Source organism: Phacochoerus africanus, chromosome 2, assembly GCF_016906955.1.
Source record: "Phacochoerus africanus isolate WHEZ1 chromosome 2, ROS_Pafr_v1, whole genome shotgun sequence".
In the NCBI taxonomy this organism is placed as follows: Eukaryota; Metazoa; Chordata; class Mammalia; order Artiodactyla; family Suidae; genus Phacochoerus; species Phacochoerus africanus.
In genome coordinates this window covers 86,954,890-86,962,520 of record NC_062545.1, presented here as the reverse complement: position 1 = coordinate 86,962,520, position 7,631 = coordinate 86,954,890, and positions in this window count along the sequence as shown.

The window sequence follows — 7,631 nt, the reverse complement described above, 5'->3', positions numbered from 1 at the left end:
CTCTCTGGATGCTTTTGTGACAATTTGATGAACATTTAATGCACATTTAGCTGGAGGGTTTACAAAATTACCAAAGTACTGGCAAAGTATTGGCATTTGTAGCCTGTTCAAATTAAACTTTTCCTATTGGAGTTTTTTTGAATTTTGCAAAAGAGGAGTTTTCATGAGCTTCACTTATATAATTTCTTTAAAGTATTGACATTTTTACCACCCTTATTTTTGAATTCTGAAGCACATGCCATTGAGATCTGGATGACTGTCAACTATCAATTAGTGGAGAGAGGTGTGGGGCTGCTCTCTCTTTTAAAGCATTTTTTCCATGCCACTGAGATTTTATAGCAAGTCTCCTATTAACTGGGATGGCTAGAGAATGGGGAGGTCTTATTACTTGGACAAGGGAAAAGTCTATGAGAAAGCCCATTATGTTAGAACCCTTGGACTTCTTTACAAAATTAATTAGCCCACTTAATGACCTTAGAAAACAAAGTGTGTAGTATTAAACATCACTAAATCTTTCTTTCAGGGCTTGGTGTCTTGCTATGCCTCGGGGTCTTCATTCTGAAGGTTTATTGTTATTCTACAGAACTGCAATTAGAGAAAGGAGGAGACAGGACCCAACCTGGACCTACCTACTCTGGAATTCTCTTCACTAATATCCCTGGGATACGCTTATTTCCTTTGCATCAAGATGCACAAGTTCTGGAGCAGCCTGGCAAGGGTTAAATTCTAGCTCCACCATTTACTATTGCACATGTATAACCTTGGGCAGGGGAATTATCTGTTCCTAAATTTTTCTAATCCGTAAAAGGGCAAACAATAGGTCCTATGACAACTCATTAATGTTCATGTTATGAGTAGGAAATATTCAAACAAAGTATGAAGGATTAGCCAAAATGAACAGCCCAAGGGCACAGTCCCCAACACAGTTCCCACTTCTGACACCAAACTAACTTCTGAACAAGGGCAGTTTCAGGGAGTTCTCAAAGCCACCCCAGATTTGATAATGGGATAAACCTCTAAGAACTCACAGGCCTCACTGAAGGCCATTACACTCATGGTTACAGTTTATTACAGAGAAAGGATACAAACTGGAACCTGCTAAAGGAAGAAACATGTAGGGAAGAGTCTAGGAGGGTTCCAAAAGCAAGGCTTTCATTGTCCTCAGTAAGTGTTAATGCCCCATATTGATGTCTGACAATACACAGGAGCCTGGGGTGTTCACCTGAGCTGTGGTGTGCAGAGTTTTTAGTGGGGCTTCCTTGTATAGTTATTACTATTTTTTGGCTTTACCCAAGGCATGTAGAAGGTCCCAGGTCAGGGATCAAACCTGCACTACAGCAGCGACCTGAGCCACTGCAGTGACAATGCCAGATCCTTAACCCATTCACCCCAAGAGAACTTCCATGCAGGCATGTTTGATTGATGGATTGTGCATGTGGTTGAACTTGGTCTCCAGTCTCCCCACCCCAAGTTTGGACTGAAATCACATGGCCCAGCATCCCACCCTGAATAACAGATACTCTCTTCACTTGGGGGAATACCAAGGGTTTAAAAACTACCACTCAGAAGCTGAGGACAAAGCCTGAATTGCTTATTACATAATCTGGCAGAGAGTAAGTACTTCCCTAATATGTGTGATTATCATTATGATGTAAGGAATAACTGTTACCCACTACTAGACCCAACAATGATCATCTTGCTATATTTGTTGTTGACTCTTTATAGGTAAATATATGTGTACAAATGGTGTACACACATATATTATACAATATATATGCTTATTTTCAAACAATTCAGATGTAGATATAGGAATATATATATATACACACAAACATATATATGAATTGTTTGAAAATAAGTTGCAGCTCTCACAATCCTTCATCTCTAAAAAAAAAAAAAATTAGCACATATTCCAAGAGAATAACCACAATACCATATTTCACCTTAGAAAACTAACGATAGTTCCCTAATATGCAATATCCAGACTATATCCTAACTAAAAGGAAAATATGAGTTAAGTGAGGAATCCAGTTGGCTGCCGAACTCCTCTTCCCAGAACTCCATGCTCATCCTGTCTCTCCCCTGTGGAAGGGTCTATGGGGGCTTACATTTCACGTCTAAGCACTGGTGGAGGCCTCTCTGACCATGGGGACGGCACCTGCCCAGTCTACAACAGCTCGCTCCCACAGACACGACAGAAACTTTCCCAAGGGCTTCCTGTATGTCAGGCCCAGCCCCTGCATGCACTGCTTGCCACTAGCAACCCTCTCCTCCAGTCACACGGGTTTCCAACTTTCCCACACAAACTGTGGTTCACTGACACCTAGGAGGACATGGCCTCTCACCCAGGCCTTTAGAAGTGCCCTAGGTCAGTGCATTTCTAATGCACAGGTCCAGCCAATGAGCCAATGAGCCTTAGAAGCTGGCCAAATTGGTGAGGTGATGGCTACCAAGACGGGTCTCACATGCCCTGCAGTCACCCTCCCCCATCAAAAAAGGATAACTGGTATCCTGCTTCTCTGAAAAATGGTTTTAAAAGCTATTGCTGGAGTTCCCGTTGTGGCTCTACGGTAATGAACCTGACTAGTATCCATGAGGATATGGGTTCAATCCCTGGCCTCACTCAGTGGTATAGGGATCAGGAGTTGCTGTGAGCTGTAGTATAGGTGGCAGATGTGGCTGGGAACCTGTGTTGCTCAGGTAACCAAACCATGGTTTTGGAAGATGAATCTATTCCAGGTATGTCTTATGTCACGTTCTTCCCTCCAGCCTTGGTAAATTTTGTCCCCTGTCCGACAAGTCCTTCTGCTATTCCCGGACTTGCCCTGACCTCCTTCAAAAATAGGGAGCACACATGCTTTCTTTACCACAATCCTGCCACAGCTGCTCAATGTGGTTCTCTTCTCTGGTCTTCCAGGCCTTTTCAGGCTGAACTGCACACATTGAACACTTGAGTTTTTTTTTTACCCTGAATTATTATTATTTTTTTAATGCACATGAGTTTTGCCTCCCTTCAAGGTAGTAGTACTTTGAGTTTTTGTTTGTTTGCTTGTTTTTGTCTTTTTAGGGCAGCACTCTCAGCACATGGAGGTTCCCAGGCTAGGGGTTGAATCCTAGCTGTAGCCGCTGGCCTATGCCAGAGCCACAGCAACACCAGATCCAAGCTGAGTCTGCGACTTATACCACAGGTCACGGCAATGCTGGATCCTTAACCCACTTGAGTGGGGTTGGGATCGAACCTGCATCCTCATGGATACTAGTCAGATTCATTTCCACTGAGCCATGACGGGAATTTTGGTTGTAGTACTTCGAGAGTGGGCCAAACAAGCAGGACTTTTCATTTGGTTCACCTAAACAGTTCATAAACACTAACTACTATGTACTGGGCACCGGATTATAAGAATGCTTTGGCAAATATAAGAAGGAAAATCTCCCTGCCTTCAGAGGCTCCAAAATCTACTTGAGGAAATAGATAAGGGAACATGGTACTTCAGTACCAGACAGAATGGATAAGTATACAATATTGGTCAAGACAGGTGCTCTGAGATTGCACAAGGCAAAGCAACTCATGCTGACAGAAGAGATCAGTCAAGTGTCAATTTGTTTCTGTCCTCTATGTAGTCACTCATTGTAGTCACTCGCCAGTTGTTGATTAACTGAGGATTTTATGCAATTTGATGAATCAGTACCCAGCTCACTGTAAAAAGAAACAAACAAAAACCCAGAGGTGTATATGGGCCAAAGACCTGTCTGTTATTACTTCTTTAGTAAAGTGCTCAGAGCACAATTAGCTGCTTGACAGTGGCTTGTTAAATGTTGTTCATGGGGGTTTTGTATATGCTAAGTACACCAGTTTTTAAGAGTCCCATTCATTACCAATTACCCAAGTTGAATTCCATCAAAAAGAATGCCAATTTGAAAGTTCTACCTTATCCTGATTTAGATCCTACAATGAGAAAACCTCAAACACTTCACAGGAGAAAAAAAAAAAAAAGCAATTCTTTTGGAGTTCAAAGGAGACTCGTCTCTAAGAACAAAACTGCATCAGACAGGTACCCATAAAGGTTGGTTTCATCTTTGAGGCCTCCGTCCTCCCATCCTCCACTCTCCCCAAATTCTGTTTTCCCTTTCAAGTCATTCCAGTTGTGTGATGGACTAGAATCTTCTAGTTCAAACAGACACTGGTGGAAGAGCCATAGGAAGAACTCAAGACCAATTATTTCCAGGAATTACAACTAAACATTTATGCCAAACCCAAAAGGTCATTATTCATGGGCACTCTACAGCAACCAGGTGAATAATGTTTTGAAAATACTATTCAATAAGTTAACTTATTTCATTTTATGTGTGTGTGTTTATGGCTCAAATCTGTTGTAAAATGAAATCCATTAGAATAATTATACAAAGGTTTTATTGTGGAACAGGTTAGGATTCGGTGATGGTTCTTATAAATACACATTTATTTGTGTTACTAAGTAACTAATGATGTTGGCTTTCCCACTAGATTCTAAGCTCAGTAAGAGCAGGACACTGACCTTCTCACCACTACAAACCCAAAGCCTTGCAAAATGCCCAACATTTAGACATTCTGTATGTTCTTAATGAATAGATGAAGGTGGAAGACAGACTTTGGTGCAAACCTGAAGTGCTCTTTGCCCTGCAAACATACTTATTACAGATCAGGATGAACTCACCAGAAGAGACACTAACAAAATTTGCACAAGGGGTAAAGACTGAGGAAAAGTACCAGTCAAACCACGTGAAATTGCTGTTTTTAAATTTCATAGAGAAAATAAGATGAGCATTTCATATAGATCAACCTAATATGATTGTTTCAAAATTTTTCTGCTCCCATTTCTCAACCATCTGAATTCATGAGAAAAAGTTTTTTTGGCCAAGGCGTGCAGTGGCTTGATGTAGGATCTCGGTTCCTAGGAATTGAACCCAGGCCTCAGCAGTGAAAGCACCAATTCCTAACCACTAGACCACCAGGGAACTCCCTGAGACAAATTTAAATACATTACATTTTAAAAAGAGATAGCAATCTTGAAAGGATATCTATAGATATCCTATCTATAAAGATGGCTGAGAGAAACCGAGGTGTTTCCAAGGAGATGAAACAGGTGTCTTCAGATGTTTGGAGGACTGTAGGGGGATGAGGAGAGAATCAGTTCCCCCCAACCCCAGTAGACCTGGTGCCAACAGCTGGAATCTACAAGGATACAGTTCTCAGCTCAACAATAAGAAAGTACTTTGTAACCCTCAGAGCTGTTTCAGTGCTAACTTATTCATGACTGAAGGAATTCTATAAATTTGAGAAAGTTTGCTTGTCGTGTTATAAAGGGGAATCTAAACCATCTCAGAGGGCAACAAGATGACTGCAAGGGCTCCTCCCATCCTCAGCATTGGTGGCTCGGCTTCAAGAAGTCCCATCAACCTCAGTCCAGGTGTATTTATCTCTAAGTGAATATTCTCTGTTCAACTGTTAAGTAATTTGTGATCTCGAAAGAAAAGTATTATAGGAAATAGTGTAACTGTTCAGGAAAAGTGAAGTTGGGTCTGAATTAAAAGTGAGTATACAGGTCAAACTAATGCTGTCCTAAGAACTACTGTTATTATTGTTAAGAAATACTGTTGTCCTCAACCAACAGAAAGATGTTCTTCAAGTATCAGTGTTTTAAAAGGCTTTAGCTTAGGAGTTCCCATTGTGGCTCAGCAGGTTAAGGACCCAACACAGTCTCCATGAGGATGTGGCTTCAATCCCTGGCCTCCCTCAGTGGGTTAAGGATGTGATGTTGCTACGGCTGTGGCGTAGGCTCGCAGCTGCAGCCCTGATTCAAATCCTAGTCTGGGAACTTCCATATACTGCAGGTGTGGCCATAAAAAGAAAAAAATAAAAGGCTTTAGCTTAAATACAAATAAAATGAAATAAAGGCAGTTTAATTTTGGCATTAATTCCAAGGAATACTAGCCTGAATGTAGTTTATCAGTTTGCATGACACTGTCCGATTAGCTGAATTTAGAAACAAACATAGTAATGGCATAATCCTGAGCTTGGTTTTTCCCTGTCTATTGATGACCGCATTGGGTTCAACAAATATTTATTGTTTCTCTACCATGTCTCAAAGGTGAATGAGATCACGCTCACTCCTCTCAAGGAGTTAACATTCCACCTGCTCCATGCTTTGACTCAGAATACTTCTGGAACACTTACTTGGGACCACTGAACACCTGTAACACCCTATAAAGTAATTGCTATTTTTATTCTCATTTATGGATGGAACTTCTAAGATACACAGAGTACAGAGAGACTGAGTAATCTGTTTATGGTCATACAGCCAGTAAGAAACAAAGACAGGATTTGAACCCAAGCAGTCCAGTTTCCAAGTTCACAAGCTTAACCATTACATGATAGTGCTTTTGATATGAACCACAATTCTTCCTTTCACACTATTGAGAGGAGACTCACTGACCCAAGGCTGACTGCTAGGACAGACAGACCTGACACATGCTCATCAGAGCGTATCTCTAAGAGCGTATCTACAAGGCCAATTTCCACTCAGTTGGCATTTACAGAAAACCTACTGCATTTTAGGCATTCTTGGGATGTGATTTCAGAGTGACTATTTCATTCAACCTAACAGCTTTGTCAAACAGATACTATCTCTGCTCTAAGGATGAGAGAATGAGAGGCAGAAGTTAAATGACCTGTCTGGTCCATGCAATTAGTGAGAAGTGGTGCTGAGATTTAAACCCAGACCTTCTGATTCTAAGACCTGTGCTTTCAATATCTTTATAAATGCCACTTTAAAAAGTGTACAAGTTGGTGGTTTTTAGTGGAGTCACAAGGATATGCAACCATCACAGCTAATTCCAGAACTTTTCATCATTCCCAAAAAACTCTGTACCCATTGTCAGTCACTTCCCACTCTCCCCTCCCCTTTTCTTCTGGTCACCATGAATCTACTCTCTGCCATTGTGAATTTGCCAGTTTGCGTCATTTCATATGCATGTAATCATATACTAAGTGATTTTGGTGACTGCCTTCTTTCACTAGCATGATGTTATTGTGGTTCACCTTTGTAGTGGTCTGAACCAGTATTTCAGTCATTTTTATGGCTGAATAATATTCCACTGAGATGTTCAGTGAATGGACTCATCCATGAATAGACATCTGGATTTTTCAACTTTCTGGAAAATAAAAAACAACTGCTATAAACTTTCATGCACACGTTTTTGAGTGAATATGTGTTTTCAATTCTCCTGGGGCTATATACTGAGGAGTAGAATTTCAGAGATATTTAACTTTTTGAGGAGCTTCCAAACCCTTCTTCAAAGATGCTGCTTTACACTATTCACAATAGCCAAGACATGGAAACAACCTAAGTGACCATCAATAGATGAGTGGATTAAGTAGATGTGAAACATATATACAGTGGAATACCACTCAGCCATAAAAATGAACAAAATAATGCCATTTGCACCAAAATGGATGCAACTAGAGATTCTCATACTAAGTGAAGTAAGTCAGAAAGAGAAAGACAAATACCATGATATTTAGACTCCACTTATATGTGGACTCTAAAATATGACACAATGAATCTAAGAAACAGAAATAGACTCACATAGAG